This window comes from Oncorhynchus gorbuscha, linkage group LG23 (assembly GCF_021184085.1).
Source record: "Oncorhynchus gorbuscha isolate QuinsamMale2020 ecotype Even-year linkage group LG23, OgorEven_v1.0, whole genome shotgun sequence".
NCBI lineage: Eukaryota > Metazoa > Chordata > Actinopteri > Salmoniformes > Salmonidae > Oncorhynchus > Oncorhynchus gorbuscha.
The window spans coordinates 50,724,567-50,747,563 of record NC_060195.1 but is presented as its reverse complement, the minus strand read 5'-3'; the positions used below and the strand labels follow the sequence as shown (position 1 = coordinate 50,747,563).

At 42.1% G+C, this 22,997-nt stretch overlaps 1 pseudogene; it reads left to right on the top strand.

Annotated features, from left to right (window-relative positions):
- The window catches only part of LOC124010687, a 51,766-nt pseudogene extending 29,335 nt beyond the window's left edge, over positions 1 to 22,431 (top strand).
- Positions 22,432 to 22,997: the final 566 nt, after the last annotated feature.

Sequence of the window (22,997 nt, the reverse complement as noted above, 5' to 3'; positions counted from 1 at the left end):
TGTGTTTGTATGTTAGCACCCAGCCCTAGTACTCTGAGAACTCTTGTTGATCCCGGTGGACTCTCTTGTGGAATTCTGTTTTTTGTTCTTGTTTGTTAGTTTTTTGAGTATCTTTTGAGGCTTTTTGTGCTTCCACCTTGTGGATTTACCTTTTTTGTCTTGGAGGATTACCTTTGTTCTTGTAGGATTCCTTTTGAGGTTGTGGAGTTACATGTTGTCCTGAAGAACTTCACTTTTTACTTCATTAAATACACCGTCTCAAGTACTGCTGTGTCTGCCTCATCTTCTGGGTTCTGCCGACGATTCGTGGCTCAGTTGGTTAAGTGACTGCTTCTCACTCTGGAGACCCGGGTTCGTAACCGGGTCCTGACACAAGGTAAGTGTTTGGTTTTATTAATTTATTGCACCGATTAATTTATTCCACCGATTCTGTTGAAAAATGTTTCTTAAACCGAAACAAACGTAACCAAACAGGGATAAACATACCTGAATTTGTCTTGTCTGCAAATGTTGGATTAATGATGCCTCCATCGATCAGGTAGAATGCAGGCAAAAGTGTGCAAGGCAGTACTGAATGTGTCAATGACTGTCCACTAACAAGGTCTATCATCTAAAATGTTTCTCTCGATCTGTGTGGACCTTCGTTGTAAACTTTCATTCATAGGCTAGGTTGGAGTAACCTCATGATGGGGTTAGGGAAAATTCAAGTATCATGGGGTAGCCTTAACCTATCGCTGTTACATTGAACTAGGTGAATGGAATATGAATGACAGTCATCCAATATGCTGTAATAGAAATAAGGCCATGCTCATGAGAAAATAAATCGTCTTTCCTCATCTTAAACTGCACCGACCGCCACTGGTGTTAAGTACTTGGTACTTTAACTGATGTTTGTGTTAGTACGGCTTTGTATGACATCACAGTGTCTACAAACAGGAATCAAGTGAGACCGTTGACACTGGATTTAAACGTCAACCCTGTGACAGTTAAAGCGATTGTCTGCATCCCAAATGGAACCCTGTTCTCTACATAGTGCACAACTTTTTGACCAGAGCCATATGGACCTTGGTCCCTGGCCCAATGCTCTTAACCACTAGGCTACCTAATGCACTATATAGAGAATATGGTGCCATTTGGGACACATCCCATTGACTGAAAGTCCTGAAATCAGAGACCACGACAGTGAGACTCTAAAGCAAGTGTTGGGAAATTGTATGCAATGTTTAAATTCCCAATTTTTTATATTATTTGACTTTTTTCCCCCAAATGGAATCAATCACATCTTTCCACTCTGTGCTGGAACGCCACCTCATTCCCTCATATCCAAAGGGAAAATAAGTCAGAGTGAGCGTCTGCCGATTCCCATTTTTAGAAGGTTCCCAGCTGCTGTTCCTCCCGCCAGAAATCAGGAGCCAGGAAGGAAGGGACCCCATGATCAAAATAACACATGGACAGATAAAAACTGAGGTATGAGGGATGTGCAGGCAAACAAGAGTCTATCCAGTGTTCCGTGACACGCAAGTTATTTCCCTGGATGCATCATAACCTCAGCCCACTCCCACCACCCCTCACTGACTCTGACAACAGCCCCCTCACCCATGTCCCTAGTCACATGAGTGTTGAAGCCAAGCTGGTTGTTTGTGTCTTTGGGGGGAGGGGGATGTGTTTTATCCCCTGACTCTCTCCCATGTCATCTGTACTCCAGAAGAGGATCTCCACTGGGCCCTTGTTTTCCTTCTCTCTCAGGATACTTTGTCATCTTCCAAAGTACACCTGGTGACACAATCACTCAACGAAAATAACAAAAATACCTGGGAGCAAATTCAGCAAGACAGAGTTACAGCAAGATTGGGAGTCAGTTCAGTTTTCAATCTAGTCAGTTCTGAATGTGACCTGGATTGAGGTAATTACTCAGGAATTTTCAATTTAAGAATTTGAATTCACTCCCTGAATGGACTGAATTAACCTCAACCCTGAGTTACAGAACATCACAAATTAGATGGTTCTGTACTTCACATGAGGTGTTTCCATACTACACAATCAAATTATACAGTCTATGCTGCATTCCGTATTCATACCGCAGGCGACAATACCTGGCTCAATACAGATTTCCGTATGCAGACTTGTTTCAGATTCATCAAGCTAAGCCTTTGGTCAAACAACCTTTGTCAGAGAGAGCATACATCACCCTTTGACTTACTATCCCTACTCAAGGACATTGTGCCAAGGTCAATAGCAAACACTTGGCCTGATTCAAAGTGGACTTTGGAACTCACAACTGGCCTGTTTTGGTTGGTTGCATAAGAGACCTTGAAGCAAGGTGCCTTTTTGGCCAAAAGGCAGATAGCGAACGGTTCCTCTGTCGAATCGCATTGAGTTGTTATCATTTTGTTTTCCACCGTGTTTGACATCTCACATGAAGCATGGGAGCCCTGTGCAGGACCTCTCCTCCCATCTCCCCAAAATGGCAACACCCCTCAGGGCTCAATTTTGAAGCTACACAACATGGTTTTTGTTGCAACCTTATATTTTGGGTTATGGTCGGGTAAGACAGTTGCGTTATCTTCTTATAAGTTACAATATTTAAAGAGTCAATCTGTGATTGCGTCATACATTTGTTTGACTTTTAAATTATTTACACACACCCATTGATTCTTGTAGAATATAATTTGTATAATAAATGTCTCATGAGCTTAGTCCAATTGATATACCCAATCAGAACCCAAAATATATGCTTGTTCTACTCAATTGTTGATAAACAATGTACTTTCAAACAAACACTGTTTGGCCTCTGAACATGGCTAAATTGTCATGTTGTATCCATAGATCTATTGACGGATTTGAAAGTGGTTACATTTCTTCACCCCCCATTCTTCTTCACCCCCCATTCTTCTTCACCCCCCATGCCGGCTTTATTGTTGCTTTTGTTGTCGTCGCCCCGCCTCTGTTTTGGTAAAAAGCTGAGGGATGGGCCTGGAGAAAAGTAACCACTCTCAGATTAATAGACAGAGCTATGGACGCAAGGACTGAACACCCAGGATATCAAAATGACTGTTGTAACCATGTTATGAGGCTATACCGTGTTTTGTTTACATTTATAATGTTTACAAACTTTGGAGAAAAACAAGTGTACATTTTGGGTTTTCATGGAGTATGACAGTATGACCTCAATAATTAATGGATATAATATAATTTATAATTTAAAAAAATGGATGTAGCAACTACAAGTCAAGTCTATCAAAACTGTGCAAATTTTAGCATTAACCCAATGGATTTTTTTTTTCATCAGTATTAATTAGATTGAGCAATAAAAGCCACACTATTATTCCATACGATGGGATCTGCGCTATGCAGCTGTTGTAAAGAGCACACTTTTCAGTGGCTGTCTACTGATTTAAAAAACAAAGATTGATAGGCAGCTTAAACTTATTGAATTCAACCATTACTGGGTTCAAATACACACTTAGATTCATGAACAGTCATCCACAACAACCACAATCAGCAAGGCGAAAATAGCTAAATGAGAACGCAGCAGTGTGATTCACATCAATGCGCTATGTAGATATCAATTATAATTGATATCCGTATCACCGTAGACTACACCACTGCTGTCATCCTTACCTCCAAGTGTTTATTCAAGTTGGATAATCTTTGGATGCCGACAGCAGTTGCACCATTGGAAGACATACGTGTACCTTGGACTGTAGCCTACAAAAGCCTATTCCTGTGCTTTTCCCGGAATCAATCAAACACATAGTGGCCTCTGACTTGTGGACAGACTCGCTAAGTTGGAACAATCTTAAACTTGCACCTTTTTTCAATGCTGATTTGAATGTTATTGTCAAATATTTTTTCCGCAAACATCCTTTCTGAATATAAAAGTAATACTCCAAGTAATCATCTAGTTTTTCAAAAGTATCTGTTTATGATATTTTGGTTGGTAACGTAACAGATTAGTTATCGTTTTTTGTAATCCCAGCCTTACATGTAACGGATTACATGTCATCCATTACTCACCTACCCTGGTAGTTTAGCAACAAAACTGATGTGTGTGCTATGGGGCAAAACAGAATGGGGTTGGCTTAAACTGCTGACAACATGCTGACAACATGTAAACTACATTTAGTCTCCAGATGTTTATTGAAGATATAAATTCATTTGCACACTGAGCACTTGTCTCTCATACACACTGTTACAATTGTTAGTTAGCTAGCTAGCGAATTTGAGCAATATTAGCATAGACATGACATCAGTTAAAACACCTCAAAATAAGTAATGCTTCAAGAGGGCCACCATTGTTCCTGTTCCCAAGAAAGCTAAGGTAACTGAGCTAAATGACTACCGCCCCGTAGCACTCACTTCCGTCATCATGAAGTGCTTTGAGAGACTAGTCAAGGACCATATCACCTCCAACCCTACCTGACACCCTAGACCCACTCCTATTTGCTTACCGCCCCAATTGGTCCACAGACAACGCAATCGCAATCACACTGCCCTAACCCATCTGGACAAGATGAATACCTATGTGAGAATGCTGTTCATCGTCGACAGCTCAGCATTTAACACTACTGTACTATACCCTCCAAACTCGTCATCAAGGTCTTGAACCCGCCCTGTTCAACTGGGTCCTGGACTTCCTGACGGGCTGCCCCCAGGTGGTGAGGGTAGGTAACAACATCTCCACCCCGCTGATCCTCAACCTCAACACTGTGACCTGTGAAGCACATTTTTACTCCTGGATCTATTTAGGCTTGCCATAAAAAAGGGGTTGAATAATTCTGTTTGATTAATTTGTAAACGTTTAGAAAACATAATTCCACTTTGACATTATGGGGTATCGTGTGTAGGCCAGTGACAAAAAAATCTAAATTTAATCAATTCTAAATTCAGGCTGTAAGAAAACAAACTGTTGACAAAGTCAAGGGGTGTGAATACTTTCTAAAGGCACTAGATTGCAGTTCCCATTCAATCCAAGACTGTCAGACATTGCTAGTGTACCCATTGCTAGTGTACCCATTGCTAGTGTACCCATTTCTAGGGTTAGAGGTTCCAAAACCCTTCTATGGATTATATGCCTATCGCCACAAGCTGTTGCAGAAGGAGCAATAGGAGTGGGAAAAATGTGCTCGTGCATTCATAAGCACACCAAAGATGGCATTAATGATAAAAGACAAAGACGGCACTTCTAAAATAATATTTCACACCATAGCCTGCTGAATAATGAGCTACAGGAAGGTGAATTTCCAGGAGATCTAAGCCTCCACCTAGTCCCCCCACCAGTCCCCCCACCACACACATAAGAATACACACACTCAGGCACGCACATAGGCACAGTCACAGTCACACACACGCTAAGGCACATAGGCACAGTCACACATAAACACCTCCATAGGAACTAACTATGTCCAGGCATGTAATCATCACTTACGACATCACTTTTAGCTGCAGCTTTTAGCATCACTTTAGACAGCTAAAATATGGACTGGCATGTAAATGTGCAGTGGTGTAAAAAGTACTAAATTGTCATTATTGAGTAAAAGTAAAGATACATTAATGGAAAATGACTCAAGTAAAAGTGAAAGTCACCCAGTAAAATACTACTTGTCTAAAAGTATTTTGTTTTAAATATACTTAAGTATCAAAAGTAAATGGAATGGCTTTAATATACTTAAGTAACAAAAGTAAAAGTATAAACCATTTAAAATTCCTTATATTTAAGCAAACCAGACGGCACAATTTTCTTGTTTTTTCTTATTGATAGATAGCAGGGGGCACACTCCAACATTCAGACATAATTTACAAACAAAGCATTTGTGTTTAGTGAGTCCGCCAGTACAGAGGCAGTAGGGATCACCAGGGATTTCTTCTTGATAAGTGTGTGAATTGGACCATTTTCCTGTCGGAATGTAACGAGTACTTTTGTGTGTTATTGAAAATGTATGGAGTAAAAAGTACATTATTTTCTTTAGGAATATAGTAAAGTAATGTTGGCAAAAATATAAATAGTAAAGCACACCAAACAAATACTTAAGTTGTACTTTAAAGTATTTTTACTTAAGTACTTTACCCAACTGTAAACGTGTCTCGTCTTTTTGCGACATTATGGATAAGCAACCTCGCAGGGTTAAGTGACCCAGAAACACGGGTCATAGACAGTCTGAGTTATTTGTGAGTTTTTCCTCCTCACAATTCTCCCTTTTCCCCATACAGTGCTTCACTGCACAGGGTTCCCTGCTGTTGCCTGAGGGGGGACATAAGAATGCAGCCCTCCCTCCGTCAGACCTGGGTTCAAACGCTATTTAAAACCACTTTTAAAATCACTGTATCGGATCTCGATCGAGCTTGTTTGGCTTACTGGACCAATAGAATAATCCCAAAAGTTGCAAACTACATACATCTGGCACTCTAGGCATGCTACATCAAACTCTCAAAGTATTTTAACAATTTCTAATTGTATTTGAACCCATTTGTGCTTTTTTCGCCATGTGTAAACAGTGTTATGTAATTGTACCACTGTGGGATGACAAATGGGCCCAACGAGCAATGAGAATCTCCCGATAAGGAGCGCCACGCGGACGTCAGTGGAGGAGAGGAGCCGGCGCAGAGGCCAATGGCACTCCTATATCACCATGCCTGAGGGAGGGAACATAGAGAGAGAAAGATAGGGGGGTAGAGGTAAGGGGGAAATAGAGATGAGGTAGGGCTAGAGGTGAGGGGGTAAGGGACAGAGTGAGAGGGCGAGGTATAGAGATATAGAGGTATCAGGGTAGGGAGAGAAGGGGGAAAGAAAGAGAGGTGGGGTGGGATAGGTGTGGGTAGAGAGGGGGAGGTAGAGAGACAGGGAAAGAGAAAGAGAGAGAGGGAGGGAAGGTGAAGTTTGAGTGTGTGAGAGATGGATTTAGGTAGAGAGAGAAAGAGTTAAGGAGAGAGAGTGGGAAAGGGGGATTAAAATCACTCTGCGCGTAGACGAAAGAGATGCTCTGTCTATTTCTACACATGTATTTATAAAAATAAAGATGGTTGTAAAGATGTACAGTATACAGATTGTTGGTCTTAAGACAGAACTGCCACCCATCTGCTCCTCTTAGCAACTGTATCATCAATCTCAAGAGGCAACGGGGAGAGCACTTTTCTGAGAAGTTTTTTTGTGGCTGTGTTTGCATTATTTTATCACATTTTTCTTCAGTGTTGTAATTCAAGCATCTTTCACCAAACAATAAATCTGAACGAAAGTGATGCCAATTCATCAGACATTATTTGACAGTTCAACTTCTATTTAGCTCAGGGTTCTACCATAAAGAATGTGTGGAATTCAAATTCCAGAAACAAAGTAATTTGAATTGTAAATGCTGTCTGTTTTCACCTGACTTTGCACATAGTCCTCTGACTATGCAGTTCCTTTGTCTTGGTTTCTGAAGAAAGGGCTCTTCGTCTACAAAATTATTCCACTTCACGCTACAGAATCCGCAGAAGTCATTGTTGAGAGTGAACTTCGGATCTGAAAAGAAGCGGAGGGCCCTCCCGCCACCCGCCACCCCACCCAGGAATGCAAGGTGCAAGGGCAGCAATTTCCTTCGTCAGGCTGTCTTAACATGCCACACACAGAGGCCATCATTATGGCTAGTGCATGCTACCCTGCCGGGGACAGGATACTGTAGTGTGTGTGTGTGTGTGTGTGTGTGTGTGTGTGTGTGTGTGTGTGTGTGTGTGTGTGTGTGTGTGTGTGTGTGTGTGTGTGTGTGTGTGTGTGTGTGTGTGTGTGTGTGTGTGTGTGTGTGTGTGTGTGTGTGTGTGTGTGTGTGTGTGTGTGAAGAGAGAAAGAGAGAGGGGAGAAAAAAGCAAGAGAATACAGAAAGGTCAATAGATTAAAATATTTGGAAGAAAAAGTGTGTGTGTACAAGTGTGTATGTGTCTGTGTACACGTGTGTACTTGTGTGCATGCATTCTTGTGCACCCTTGCACTTGTGTGTGTGTGTCAAGCAAATGTGTGTGTATGTACATGCGTGCATTAGTGTGTGTACTGTATGTGCATGTGTGCATGCATTTGCTTAATTAAATGTGTGCAAGTAAACAAGCGTGTGTGTCTCAGTCCAATGCAAGTGTGTTCATAACTTACAATATTAGTGTGTTGTTTCTCCAGCTGGCTAGCACCAGGCTGTATGGGGGTGGCGGAGAAGGGGTCCCCTTTCAAAGATAACACCAAAACACAATTAACCCCCGTGACACCTGAGAACCACTTCCCGCCGCTCAGTTACCTCCGCCTCGCCAGCAGCTTATGAGGGGGTCCATTGTAAAACTCTGTGTTTGCTTTGGCTCCCCACTCACCTTTTTGCCATTATTTTTCCCCACCTCCTCTCCAACCCCTTCAACCCCAAATATTTAGACATTTCACAGATGAGTTCAACGTGCTCCCGTACCCAACATTATCTTTGTCGCTAATAGACCTCTTCCTCCCTCCTCACGCCTCCCACACACACTTGGGGTAAAACGCACAATGTTATTTTTTATCAAATTTGATGGCCATTTCTTGCACGAATCCCCCCCCGCACGCATTCCTTTTAGAGTGCTGAAAAATAAACGGCAGTGGGCTCTTCATTTAAACTCCCACTGATGGGTTGAGAGAAAACAAGCAGTGGCCCCTCGAAAAACGACGTGTGGCAAAACGCAGTGCTCGCCTCTGTTTGTTGCCACAGATGTGGGGGCTCTCAGTTGCCCTTCTCTCTTTAATATACACTACCATTCAAAAGTTTGGACACACCTACTCATTCCAGGGTTTTTCTTTATTTTTACTATTTTCTACATTGTAGAATAATAGTGAAGACCTCAAACTATGAAATAACACATGTGGAATCATGTAGTAACCAAAAAAGTGTTAACCTCATGAAACTCTGGGGGCAGTAATTTCATTTTTGGATGAAAAACGTTCCTGTTATAAACAAGATATTTTGTCATGAAAAGATGCTCGACTATGCATGTAATTGACAGCTTTGGAAAGAAAACACTGACGTTTCCAAAACTGCAAAGATATTGTCTGTGAGTGCCCCAGAACTAATGCTACAGGCAAAACCAAGATGAAATTTCATACAGGAAGTGAGACAGATTTTTGAGGCGCTGTGTACCAATGTCTCCTTATATGGCTGTGAATGCGCAAGGAGAGAGCCTACACTTTCCGTCGTTTCCCCAAGGTGTTTTCAGTGTTGTGACGTATTTGTAGGCATATCATTGGAAAATTGACCATAAGAGACTACATTTACCAGGTATCCGCTGGGTGTCCTCCGTCGACACTATTGCGCAATCTCCAGGTGCGCGCATTTTTTCCATTTTGAACAGAGGAGAAACCAAACTGCCAGGAGTGACTTATCATCGAATAGATATGTGAAAAACACCTTGAGGATTGATTCTAAACAACGTTTGCCATGTTTCTATCGATATTATGGAGTTAATTTGGAAAAAAGTTTGCGTTGTTATGACTGAATTTTCGGCGGGTTTTCTCAGCCAAACATGATGAACAAAACGGAGCGATTTCTCCTACACAAATAATATTTTTGGAAAAACTGAACATTTGCTATCTAACTGAGAGTCTCCTCATTGAAAACATCTGAAGTTCTTCAAAGGTAAATGATTTTATTTAAATGCTTTTCTTGTTTTTGTGAAAATGTTGCATGCTGAATGCCAGGCTTAATGATTTAGCTATGGTTCAAAAGCATATTTTGAAAATCTGAGAGCTAATATATTTATTTCATTTCATTTGCGATTTTCATGAATAGTTAACGTTGCGTTATGGTAATGAGCTTGAGGCTATAAATAGGATCCCGGATCCGGGTTTGCTCGTCGCAACAGATTAAACAAATCAAAATATATTTTATACTTTAGATTCTTTAAAGTAGCCACCCTTTGCCTTAATGGCAGCTTTGCACCCTCTTGGCATTCTCTCAACCAGCTTAATGAGGTAGTCACCTGGAATGCATTTCAATTAACAGGTGTGCCTTGTTAAAAGTTAATTTGTGGAATTTCTTTCCTTCTTAATGTGTTTGAGCCAGTCACTTGTGCTGTGACAAGGTAGTGGTGGTATACAGAAGATAGCCCTATTTGGTAAAATACCAAGTTCATATTATGGCAAGAACGGCTCAAATAAGCAAAGAGAAATGACAGTCCATCATTACTTTAAGACATGGTCAGTCAATCCGGAACTTTTCAAGAACTTCGAATGTTTCTTCAAGTACAGTCGCAAAAACCATCAAGCGCTATGATAAAACTAGCTCTCATGTGGACCACCACAGAAAAGGAAGACCAAGAGGTACCTCTGCTGCAGAGGATACATTTATTAGAATTACCAGCCTCAGAAATTGCAGCCCAAATCAATGCTCAAGTAACAGACAAGTAACAGACACATCTCAACATCAACTGTTCAGAGGAGACTGCGTGAATCATGTTCGAATTGCTGCAGAGAATCCACTACTAAAAGAAACATGAGCTACGGACATTAGACCCGTCAAAATCTATCCTTTGGACTGATGAGTCCAAATTTGAGATTTTTGGTTCCAACCACCGTGTCTTTGTGAGACGCAGAGTAGGTGAACGGATTATCTCTGCATGTGTGGTTCCCACCATGAAGCATGGAGGAGGAGGTCTGATGGTGCTTTGCTGGTGACACTGTCAGTGATTTATTCCGAATTCAAGGCACACTTAACCAGCATGGCTACCACATCATTCTGCAGCAATACACCATCCGATCTGGTTTGCGCTTAGTGGGACTATCATTTGTTTTTCAACAGGACAATGACCCAACACACCTCCAAGCTGTGTAAAGGCTATTTGACCAATAAGGAGAGTGATGTAGTGCTGCATCAGAAGACCTGGCTTTCACAATCATCCAACCTCAACCCACTTGAGATGGTTTGGGATGAGTTGAACCACAGAGTGAAGGAAAACCAGCCAACAACTGCTCAGCGTATGTGGGAAATCCTTCAAGACTGTCGGAAAAGCATTCCAGGTGAAGCAGGTTGAGAGAATGCCAAGAGCGTGCAAAGCTGTCATCAAGGCAAAGGGTGGCTACTTTGAAGAATCTAAAATCTATCATATATTTAGATTTGTTTAACAATTTTTTTGCTACTACATAATTCCATATGTGCTATTTCAAAGTTTGTCTTCACTATTATTCCACAATGTAGAAAATAGTAAAAATAAAGAAAAACTCTTGAATTAGTAGGTGTGTCCAAACTTTTGACTGGTTCTGTATAAGGATCAAAATAAATAAAGAATGGATGTGTGAAAGAAAGACCTACTGTATTCAACGGGGGTTGGGGGGGGTTCAGTGAATGACAGGATTTCACTGGAATGTTCTCCATATGTCTGCATTTCACATTGACTTTGACTTTAACTTCAATCAATTCATTCACATTTAAAAATAATAATAATCATTTAACCTTTATTTAACTAGGCAAGTCAGTTAAAAGAACAAATTCTTATTTACAATGACGGCCTACCCATAGACAGGTTATTGCAGTTGTTTTGCAGTAACTCTTAATATACACGGCTGTAGAAAATAGGAAGGTTTTCATTATATTACAGATACAGTCCTAAAACATATGCCTGTCCATGTTTCTCTGTTGTGAAGTTACCCCTGTGTACAGATCTAGGATCAGTTCCCCCTCCCCATATCCTAAACTTAGACATTAGTGGGGAAAATACTAAACTGACCCATAGTCATATTCTACGGGCGAATTCACTCTACTCTGTCCATTTCTCTTCCACATCACATTACAGTCACCTGTATTCCATATGGTGGCTGCTCTGGTTGTACTGTAGTTGTAGTAGGGTCAATACTGAATGGTTATACAGTACATTGCCTTGTTCAGAAACCATAATTACATACACACAAGTGTCTTCTGGAAGTAGCTTAGGACATAACGGAGTTACCAGTGGCATCCCTGTACAGTGTGTGTGTGTGTGTGTGTCCCTTCTTCTCCTCCCTGGTTACTCCACATTACTGACTATGCCTGCACGTGTTAGCCCATGTGGGTAGGTGTTAGTGTGCATGACCCCTTCACTCTCTGGAACCAAACATGGCCTACTCTGAAGGTCGATAATGAGTTTGCTGGCCTCGCTGAATGTAAACAGAGCTGAACTCCTCCAACCCCCAAACGCTTGCTCATATAATAGCTGTGTTTTCTACTACATGTAGCTTGGAGAGACCCCTGGCTTACCCTCTCTGCCCCAGCATGTGGAAGTGAAAATAGACCCATTAGCATGTAAGGACCTATTACAATGAATAAGCCTTATTAGCATAAGTTCGCATTTAATATCACTACATCTCTGACCAGTAGTCCACATCGGAATACGATAAAGTGCCTAAAAAAATAACATGCAGCAAACTCCCGGAGTGTCAGCACAGGACAGTTACTCGATAGAGCAAGACAACTAGTAGTGTCGTGATGTGACTATCATAAATGTTATGAGTGTTATTTATCGAATAATTACCTACTACGTTTAATTATTACTACATTTGAATTAATCATGTAACAATTAACACATTCAAAATTTGGGGCACCACGGGAAAATATATTACTGAGTTACTATCTCCCGACATAAACTCTAAAGATGATCTATTTTTCTATTACTTCAATAACAATCAATTATTAATTATTACCTCATCAGTCTCATTCTGAACATCGTATATTCCTTGGATATTTGCATGAACCCAAACCTACTAAGTGATGAATCAGCGATACACAAATTGGCTTAATTATTTATTTACTAACTAACTAAATCATCACACAGAATACATAAACACACACACAGCATAGGCTAATAAATACATACACAATACAATGAAACAAGTCCCTAGTGGACTAACAAAAGCATGACCGTTTGGTTACACAATGGAAAGGGGAGAGGTATGTAAGGAGAGGTATAGACAAAGAGTCAACTTCTCGTACATACAGTGGGGCAAAAAAGTATTTAGTCAGCCACCAATTGTGCAAGTTCTCCCACTTAAAACCTGTTACTCCTACCCCCTACTTTTTCGAACATTCTGTTAAAAATCGTGCAACATTTCAGCGCCCTGCTGCTCATGCCAGGAATATAGTATATGCATATGATTAGTATGTGTGGATAGAAAACATTCAGACATTTATAAAACTGGTTAAATCACGGCTGTGACTATAACAGAACGTGCGTTTCATCGAAAAGCGCAGGAAAATCTGATCACTGAAAATGGAAATATATATCCATCCGCCACTTCAACCCATTGATAAAGGCGAACCACAATAAATGGGGCTGAGGTTGCAATACCTACAGCTTCCACACGATGTCAACAGTCTTGTCATTTGCCTAGGCTTTGTTTCTTGGTCAAACGAAGAAGAGACAAGCCATTTGTTCAGATCTCCGACCGGATATTTTGGTTGAGATTTACCCGGACATTATTTCCAGACGGACAGCTAAAGAATATACATCGCCTCGTGATCAATTTGATCGCTTATTAACCTGTTAAGCCTAGCCCTGTTTACTGCCCCTAATGGAGGAATTGGGTACCCATATAAAACAGGATACATTTTTGTCAAAAGTTGCTAATATATGCATATAAAAAATATTATCGAATAGAAAACACTCTAAAGCTTCTAAAACCGTTTAAATTTGGTCTCTATGTAAAGCAGAAGTCTCAGGGCTTGCATTCTCCCAAAATCTCTCTTGTCATGGAAAAAGTTGGCCCAACTTTGACGTCATCGTATACGCCTTCCCAAACAACTACCGCTCTGGGAACAGTTCCTACGTGTTCAGCGTGAAGCCTGCTTTCAATGGGGCTTCTCATTGTGTGAATCGCGCGCTCACGAGACGTTGAGCGTGCCGAAAGGTCTCGGTCACGCAAAAAAAAATTATACGTTTATGCGCTCTGCTCCCGCTCTCTCTTTTCTTCAGGATCAATTACAAGACGTGTGTGTTTCGCTTCGTCCTCACAATTGCTGTACACCTTTATAACATGTTAAAGCTTAATTATGAACATAGTTTGACAAGTTTACTCGACATATAATATATAATTTCAACGTTTTGGTGCGCATCCACTTGAATTTTGCCTACATTTCGACCGAAAAGTGGCTATTTTGAGAACCGAAAGACGCAGACTTGAAAACTAAACGCTGTTTTGGTAAGTATAATCCCTTCCAGGTCTTTTGATGGAAGAACAGCAAAGGTAAGGGAATATTTATGTGTTAATTTTGGGTTTCTGTCGACTCCAAGATAGAGGAGGCATAATGATACATTTGGAGCGCCGACTCCTAGTATAGCCTAGTAAACGCAAACTGTAACGTTAAAAATAAATGTAACACAGCGTTTGCATTTAGAAGAAGTGTATCTTCCTATACATATATAAAACATGCATATTTAGTCAAAGTTTATGATGTGTATTCCTTGTTAGCTGACGTTATCTGCCAGAGCTATTTAATTTCTCCTGACATTTTAGTAGCATTTTTCGAACGATGCGTCATTGTAAACAGAGATTTATGGATATATATTGCAGATTATTGAAAAAAAATGAATGTACTGTGTAACATGTTATATTATTGTCATCTGATGAAGATTTCAAAAGGTTAGTGAAATGATTTTTTTTTTTAAATCCTGCGTTTGTTGATTGCATATTTTTCCTACTTGGCTATGCTAATGAGCTATGTCTGCGGTGGTGGTTTGACATAAATATGTGCTATGTTTTCGCCGTAAAACATTTTAGAAATCTGACTTGTTGCCTGGATTCACAACGAGTGTAGCTTTCATTCAATACCCTGCATGTGTATTTTAATGAACGTTTGAGTTTTAACTAATACTATTAGCATTTAGCGTAGCGCATTTGCATTTCCAGAGCTCTAGATGGGACGCCTGCGTGCCAGGTAGGAGCAAGAGGTTAACGTCAGTAGCTCCCCTGGTAGCTCCCCTGGTAAACAGCAAGAGGTTAACGTGTACTAATACCTAAAGTTGCATTACAAAAGTATTTCGAAGTGTTTTGTGAAAGTTTATCGTCAACTTTTTTAATTTAAAAAAATTACGTTATGTTATACGAAGCTATTTTTTTCCGTTTATCACACAGTCTTCATAGAACGATATCTAGGCTATATATGGACCGATTTAATCGAAAAAAAAAGACCCAATAGTGATTATGGGACATCTAGGAGTGCCAACAAAGAAGAGGATCAAAGGTAATGAATGTTTTATATTTTATTTGTGTGGTTTGTGTATCGACGACTATGCTAATGATTTTGTTTACGTCCCCTGCGGGTCTTTTGGGGTGTTACATGCTATCAGATAATAGCTTCTCATGCTTTCGCCGAAAAGCATTTTAAAAATCTGACTTGTTGCCTGGATTCACAACGAGTGTAGCTTTAATTCAATACCCTGCATGTGTATTTTAATGAACGTTTGAGTTTTAACCTCTTGCTCCTACCTGGCATGCAGGTGTCCCATTTAGAGCTCTGGAAATGCAAATGCGCTACGCTAAATGCTAATAGTATTAGTTAAAACTCAAACGTTCATTAAAATACACATGCAGGGTATTGAATTAAAGCTACACTTGTTGTGAATCCAGGCAACAAGTCAGATTTCTAAAATGTTTTACGGCGAAAACATAGCACATATTTATGTCAAACTACCACCGCAGACATAGCTCATTAGCATAGCCAAGTAGGAAAAAATATGCAATCAACAAACGCAGGATTAAAATAAAAATCATTTCACTAACCTTTTGAAATCTTCATCAGATGACAGTAATATAACATGTTACACAGTACATTCATTTTTTTTTCAATAATCTGCAATATATATCCATAAATCTCTGTTTACAATGACGCATCGTTCAAAAAATGCTACTAAAATGTCAGGAGAAATGAAATAGCTCCGGCAGATAACGTCAGCTAACAAGGAATACACATCATAAACTTTGACTAAATATGCATGTTTTACATATGTATAGGAAGATACACTTCTTCTAAATGCAATCGCTGTGTTACATTTATTTTTAACGTTACAGGTTGAGTTCACTAGGCTATACTAGGAGTCGGCGCTCCAAATGTATCATTATGCCTCCTCTATCTTGGAGTCGACAGAAACCCAAAATTAACACATAAATATTCCCTTACCTTTGCTGTTCTTCCATCAAAAGACCAGGAAGGGATTATTCTTACCAAAACAGTGTTTAGTTTTCAAGTCTGCGTCTTTCGGTTCTCAAAATAGCCACATTTCGGTCGAAATGTAGGCAAAATTCAAGTGGATGCGCACCAAAACGTCGAAAATATATATTATATGTCGAGTAAACTTGTCAAACTATGTTCATAATTAAGCTTTAACATGTTATAAAGGTGTACAGCAATTGTGAGGACGAAGCGAAACACACACGTCTTTTAATTGATCCTGAAGAAAAGAGAGTGCGGGAGCAGAGCGCGCATAAATGTACACTTTTTTTTCGCGTGACCGAGACCTTTCGGCACGCTCAACGTCTCGTGAGCGCGCGATTCTCACAATGAGAAGCCCCATTGAAAGCAGGCTTCGCGCTGAACACGTACAGACTGTTCCCATAGCGGTAGTTGTTTGGGAAGGCGTATACGATGACGTCAAAGTTGGGCCAACTTTTTCCATGACAAGAGAGACTTTGGGAGAATGCATGCCCTGAGACTTCTGCTTTACATAGAGACAAAATTTAAACGGTTTTAGAAGCTTTAGAGTGTTTTCTATTCGATAATATATGCATATATTAGCAACTTTTGACAAAAATGTATCCTGTTTTATATGGGTACCCAATTCCTCCAGAAGGGGCAGTAAACAGGGCTAGGCTTAACAGGTTAACTAGTACTATTAGCATTTAGCGTAGCGCATTTGCATTCCCAGATGTCTAGATGGGACGCCTGCGTGTCAGATAGGAGCAAGAGGTTAAAAAGATGAGAGAAGCCTGTAATTTTCATCACAGGTACACTTCAACTATGACAGACAAAATGAGAAAAAAAATCCAGAAAATCACATTGTAGGATTTTTAATGAATTTATTGCAAATTATGATTGAAAATAAGTAGTTGGTCAATAACAAAGTTTACCTCAACACTTTCTTATATACCCTTTGTTGGCAATGACAGAGGTCAAACGTTTTCTGTATGTCTTCACAAGGTTTTCACACACTGTTGCTGGTATTTTGGCCCATTCCTCCATGCAGATCTCCTCTAGAGCAGTGATGTTTTGGGGCTGTTGCTGGGCAACACAGACTTTCAAGTCCCTCAAAAGATTTTCTATGGGGTTGAGATCTGAAGACTGGCTAGGCCACTCCAGGACCTTGAAATGCATCTTACGAAGCCACTCTTTCATTGCCCGGGCGGTGTGTTTGGGATCATTGTCATGCTGAAATACCCAGCCACGTTTCATCTTCAACAATGCCCTTGCTGATGGAAGGAGGTTTTCACTCAAAATCTCACGATACATGGCCCCATTCATTCTTTCCTTTACACGGATCAGTCGTCCTGGTCCTTTTGCAGAAAAACAGCCCCAAAGCATGATGTTTCAACCCCCATGCTTCACAGTAGGTATGGTGTTCTTTGGATGCAACTCAGCATTCGTTGTCCTCCAAACACGATGAGTTGAGTTTTTACCAAAAAGTTATATTTTGGTTTCATCTGACCATACGACATTCTCCCAATCTTCTTCTGGATCATCCAAATGCTCTCTAGCAAACTTCAGACGGGCCTGGACATGTACTGGCTTAAGCAGGGGGACACGTCTGGCACTGCAGGATTTCAGTCCCTGGCGGCGTAGTGTGTTACTGATGGTAGGCTTTGTTACTTTGGTCCCAGCTCTCTGCAGGCCATTCACTAGGTCCCCCCGTGTGGTTCTGGGATTTTTTCTCACCGTTCTTGTGATCATTTTGACCCCACGGGGTGAGATCTTGCATGGAGCCCCAGATCGAGGGAGATTATCAGTGGTCTTGTATGTATTCCATTTCCTAATAATCGCTCGCACAGTTAATTTCTTCGAACCAAACTGCTTACCTATTGCAGATTCAGTCTTCCCAGCCTGGTGCAGGTCTACACTTTTGTTTCTGGTGTCCTTTGACATCTCTTTGGTCTTGGCCATAGTGGAGTTTGGAGTGTGACTGTTTGAGGTTGTGGACAGGTGTCTTTTATACTGATAACAAGTTCAAACATGTGCCATTAATACAGGTAACGAGTGGAGGATAGAGGAGCCTCTTAAAGAAGAAGTTTACAGGTTTGTGAGAGCCAGAAATCTTGCTTGTTTGTGGGTGACCAAATACTTATTTTCCACCATCATTTGCAAATAAATTCAATAAAAATCCTACAATGTGATTTTCTGGATTTATTTCCCTCATTTTGTCTGTCATAGTTGAAGTGTACCTATGATGAAAATTACAGGCCTCTCTCATCTTTTTAAGTGGAGAACTTGCACAATTGGTGGCTGACTAAATACTTTTTTTCCCCACTGTACATCTGGGAACTACGCTCACCGTAGTAAGAATATTTAGCACCCTAATGGATTAGAAATGCAACATATATTTACGCGTAAATGTCTTTCTCTATCGTCTCTCTGCTGAAACCACTCGATCCGTCTATGGGGAGTAGTTTGATGTAAGCCTCTGGTTGTCCACCAGAGGTCACAATGTCCTTGTCAGTTGTAGCATTTTTTGTCTTGGAGCGTTCTTAGAATGGATTATTTCAGTATACCACATGGTTGTGAGAGGGATCTGTTCTTCTCTTCCATCTTTGGTCAGTTATCCTAGACTACTTTACATACCCAGCTGTAGACTGTGAATGTTTGGTATAGTCTTTACCTTCTTCACTCATCAAGAGTTTTAGAGGGTCTTACCATTTTCTGGTGTTGTAGTTTTAACCATTTCAAGGTGTCCCCATGCTCTCTGGACTCAAAGGTTGACCATTCAGGGTACAGCTAGGACCACTTTCTGTTCCGTCAGCAACCCAGCATTTTTTGGTCTCATGTAAATTTGGTTAGCAAGTCCTTTTAAATCCCCACCAACCATTTCCCACATTCTTTTTGATTGAAATATTGTTTCATTATCCACTTTTGGATAGTGTTTTGGCGGCAAAGTCTCTCTGTGTAACAAAACGATTTTCAGCCTTCCATTTCTGCAGAGCCAAAGCGATTTAAGTCATAAAACTGGCCAAACTCTGACTATCATTAAGCATTTCCTAGCTGATGGGGCTTTTTGATCCTCACCAAGGAGAGAGAGACTAGCATGCCTCTGCTACATATACTAGGCACGTGTCTGAATTGTGGGCCTCTACAACACTGGTCAAAGCAGATATCTGTCTAAGTCACCATTGGGTGACATGCCTACCTCAAAACTGATGGCGATCTGAACATCAACAGAAGCTCAGTTCACTCCACATCAAACAGCTTTCTTTGGCTAGACACCTTGTCTTCTTGGGCTGTTGGGGCTTACCCCTTTGTTTTCTGGGGCCACTTCAGTAAATCACTGATGGTCAAGAGTGTCCATCTTCTCATCCCTTCAGACAGTGTATGCTAACAGAGTAGGTCAGAGGTCAAAGACCAGAGGTAAGATCAATCCTGCCATAAGTCATCTGTCCCACAAGGTTCTCCTTGAACACTAAAGCAAGATACCCGACAGACATAAGAGCAACAACTGTTCCAATCACAGCGCTCCCAAAACACCCACTTCAATTTGCTTACCGCAATCGCCATTGCACTGCACGCTGCCCTATCCCATCTGAACAAGAGGAATACCTACGTCAGAAAGCTGTTCATTGACTATAGCTCTTCCTTCAACACCATAGCACCTCCAAGCTCATCATTACGCTTGGGGTCCTGGGTCTGAACCCCGCCCTGTGCAACTGGAACCTGGACTTCCTGATGGGCCGACCCCCGGTGCTGAAGGTAGAAAACAACACCTCCACTTTGCTGATCCTCAACACAAGGGCCCCACAATGGTGTATGCTCAGCACCCTCCTGTACTCCCTGTTCAAGTTTGCAGACGACATAACTGTAGTATGGCTGATTACCAACAATGATGAGACAACCTACTGGGAAGTGGTGAGGGCCCTGGAGGAGTGGTGCCAGGAAAATAACTTCCCACTCAACGTCAACAAATTGAAAGAGCTGATCGTGGACTTCAGGAAACAGCAGAGGGAGCACGCCCCTATCCACATCGAGGGGACTGCAGGCGAGAAGGTGGAAAGCTTCAATCTGAAATGCTCAACCCACACAGACAGTGTGGTGAAGGCGCAACAGCACCTCTTCAACCTCAGGAGGCTGAAGAAATTCACAAACTTTTACAAATGCACTATTGAGAGCATCCTGTCGGGTTGTATCACCGACTGGTATGACATCTGCACCGCCTGCATCCGCAGGGCTCTCCAGAAGGTGGTGCGGTCTGCCCAACACATCACCGGGGGCACACTGCCTGCCCTCCAGGACACCTACAGCACCCGAAGTCACAGGAAGGCCAACAAGATAATCAAGGACATCAACCACCCGAACCACGGCCTGTTCACCCCACTATCATCCAGAAGGCAGGGTCAATACAGGTTCATGAAAGCTGGGACCGAGAGACTGAAAAAGAGCTTCTATCTCAAGGCCAATAGACTGTTAAATAGCCATCACTAGCCGACTACCCCCTGTTACTCAACCCTGCGCCTTAGAGGCTGCCACCCTATATACACTACGGTTCAAAAGTTTGGGGTCCTTTCTTTTTAAGAAAAGCTTTTTTTCCCATTAAAATAACATAATATGTATCAGTAATATATATGTATGTACCATTTTGAAAAGAAGGTCGACGACATCCGATCCTCGTTTGCTAAGTCAAACGACACCGCTGGTTCTGCTCACACTGCCCTACCCTGTGCTCTGACCTCTTTCTCCCCTCTCTCTCCAGATGAAATCTTGCGTCTTGTGACGGCCGGCCGCCCAACAACCTGCCCGCTTGACCCCATCCCCTCCTCTCTTCTCCAGACCATTTCCGGAGACCTTCTCCCTTACCTCACCTCGCTCATCAACTCATCCCTGACCGCTGGCTACGTCCCTTCCGTCTTCAAGAGAGCGAGAGTTGCACCCCTTCTGAAAAAACCTACACTCGATCCCTCCGATGTCAACAACTACAGACCAGTATCCCTTCTTTCTTTTCTCTCCAAAACTCTTGAACGTGCCGTCCTTGGCCAGCTCTCCCGCTATCTCTCTCAGAATGACCTTCTTGATCCAAATCAGTCAGGTTTCAAGACTAGTCATTCAACTGAGACTGCTCTTCTCTGTATCAAGGAGGCGCTCCTCACTGCTAAAGCTAACTCTCTCCTCTGCTCTCATCCTTCTAGACCTATCGGCTGCCTTCGATACTGTGAACAATCAGATCCTCCTCTCCACCCTCTCCGAGTTGGGCATATCCGGCGCGGCCCACGCTTGGATTGCGTCCTACCTGACAGGTCGCTCCTACCAGGTGGCGTGGCGAGAATCTGTCTCCTCACCACGCGCTCTCACCACTGGTGTCCCCCAGGGCTCTGTTCTAGGCCCTCTCCTATTCTCGCTATACACCAAGTCACTTGGCTATGTCATAACCTCACATGGTCTCTCCTATCATTGCTATGCAGACGACACACAATTAATCTTCTCCTTTCCCCCTTCTGATGACCAGGTGGCGAATCGCATCTCTGCATGTCTGGCAGACATATCAGTGTGGATGACAGATCACCACCTCAAGCTGAACCTCGGCAAGACGGAGCTGCTCTTCCTCCCGGGAAGGACTGCCCGTTCCATGATCTCGCCATCACGGTTGACAACTCCATTGTGTCCTCCTCCCAGAGCGCTAAGAACCTTGGCGTGATCCTGGACAACACCCTGTCGTTCTCAACTAACATCAAGGCGGTGGCCCGTTCCTGTAGGTTCATGCTCTACAACATCCGCAGAGTACGACCCTGCCTCACACAGGAAGCGGCGCAGGTCCTAATCCAGGCACTTGTCATCTCCCGTCTGGATTACTGCAACTCGCTGTTGGCTGGGCTACCTGCCTGTGCCATTAAACCCCTACAACTCATCCAGAACGCCGCAGCCCGTCTGGTGTTCAACCTTCCCAAGTTCTCTCACGTCACCCCGCTCCTCCGCTCTCTCCACTGGCTTCCAGTTGAAGCTCGCATCCGCTACAAGACCATGGTGCTTGCCTACGGAGCTGTGAGGGGAACGGCACCTCAGTACCTCCAGGCTCTGATCAGGCCCTACACCCAAACAAGGGCACTGCGTTCATCCACCTCTGGCCTGCTCGCCTCCCTACCCACTGAGGAAGTACAGCTCCCGCTCAGCCCAGTCAAAACTGTTCACTGCTCTGGCCCCCCAATGGTGGAACAAACTCCCTCACGACGCCAGGACAGCGGAGTCAATCACCACCTTCCGGAGACACCTGAAACCCCACCTCTTTAAGGAATACCTAGGATAGGATAAAGTAATCCTTCTCACCCCCCCTTAAAAGATTTAGATGCACTATTGTAAAGTGGCTGTTCCACTGGTTGTCATAAGGTGAATGCACCAATTTGTAAGTCGCTCTGGATAAGAGCGTCTGCTAAATGACTTAAATGTAAATGTAGTAATACAGTGTATACATTGTTAATGTTGTAAATTACTATTGTAGCTGGAAATGGCAGATTTTTATATGGAATATCTACATAGGCGTACAGGGAACGACTTGGGTGGAATCTTGATAGGATCAGTAAAGGGAAGTTGATTTTTCAGCGCTGTGGCGAATGTGCTGTGTAGAGATCCAGGTGCAATGGAGTGACATTGAATAACACACATTTGTAAAAGTTGACGTGCTGCAAAAACACACACACTTTTAGCTTGACAATCCGCATATCCGCATCCCTGTAATGCATGGGCACATTCTGACCCCAACTTACAGAACACAAACAAACACCCATATGTGTGTCAAAAACATTTATCTGCTATTGAGTTAGCCTATAGGAAGGAATTCCGTTCGTGTGAGAGAAAAGACTAATGTGCTAGAAA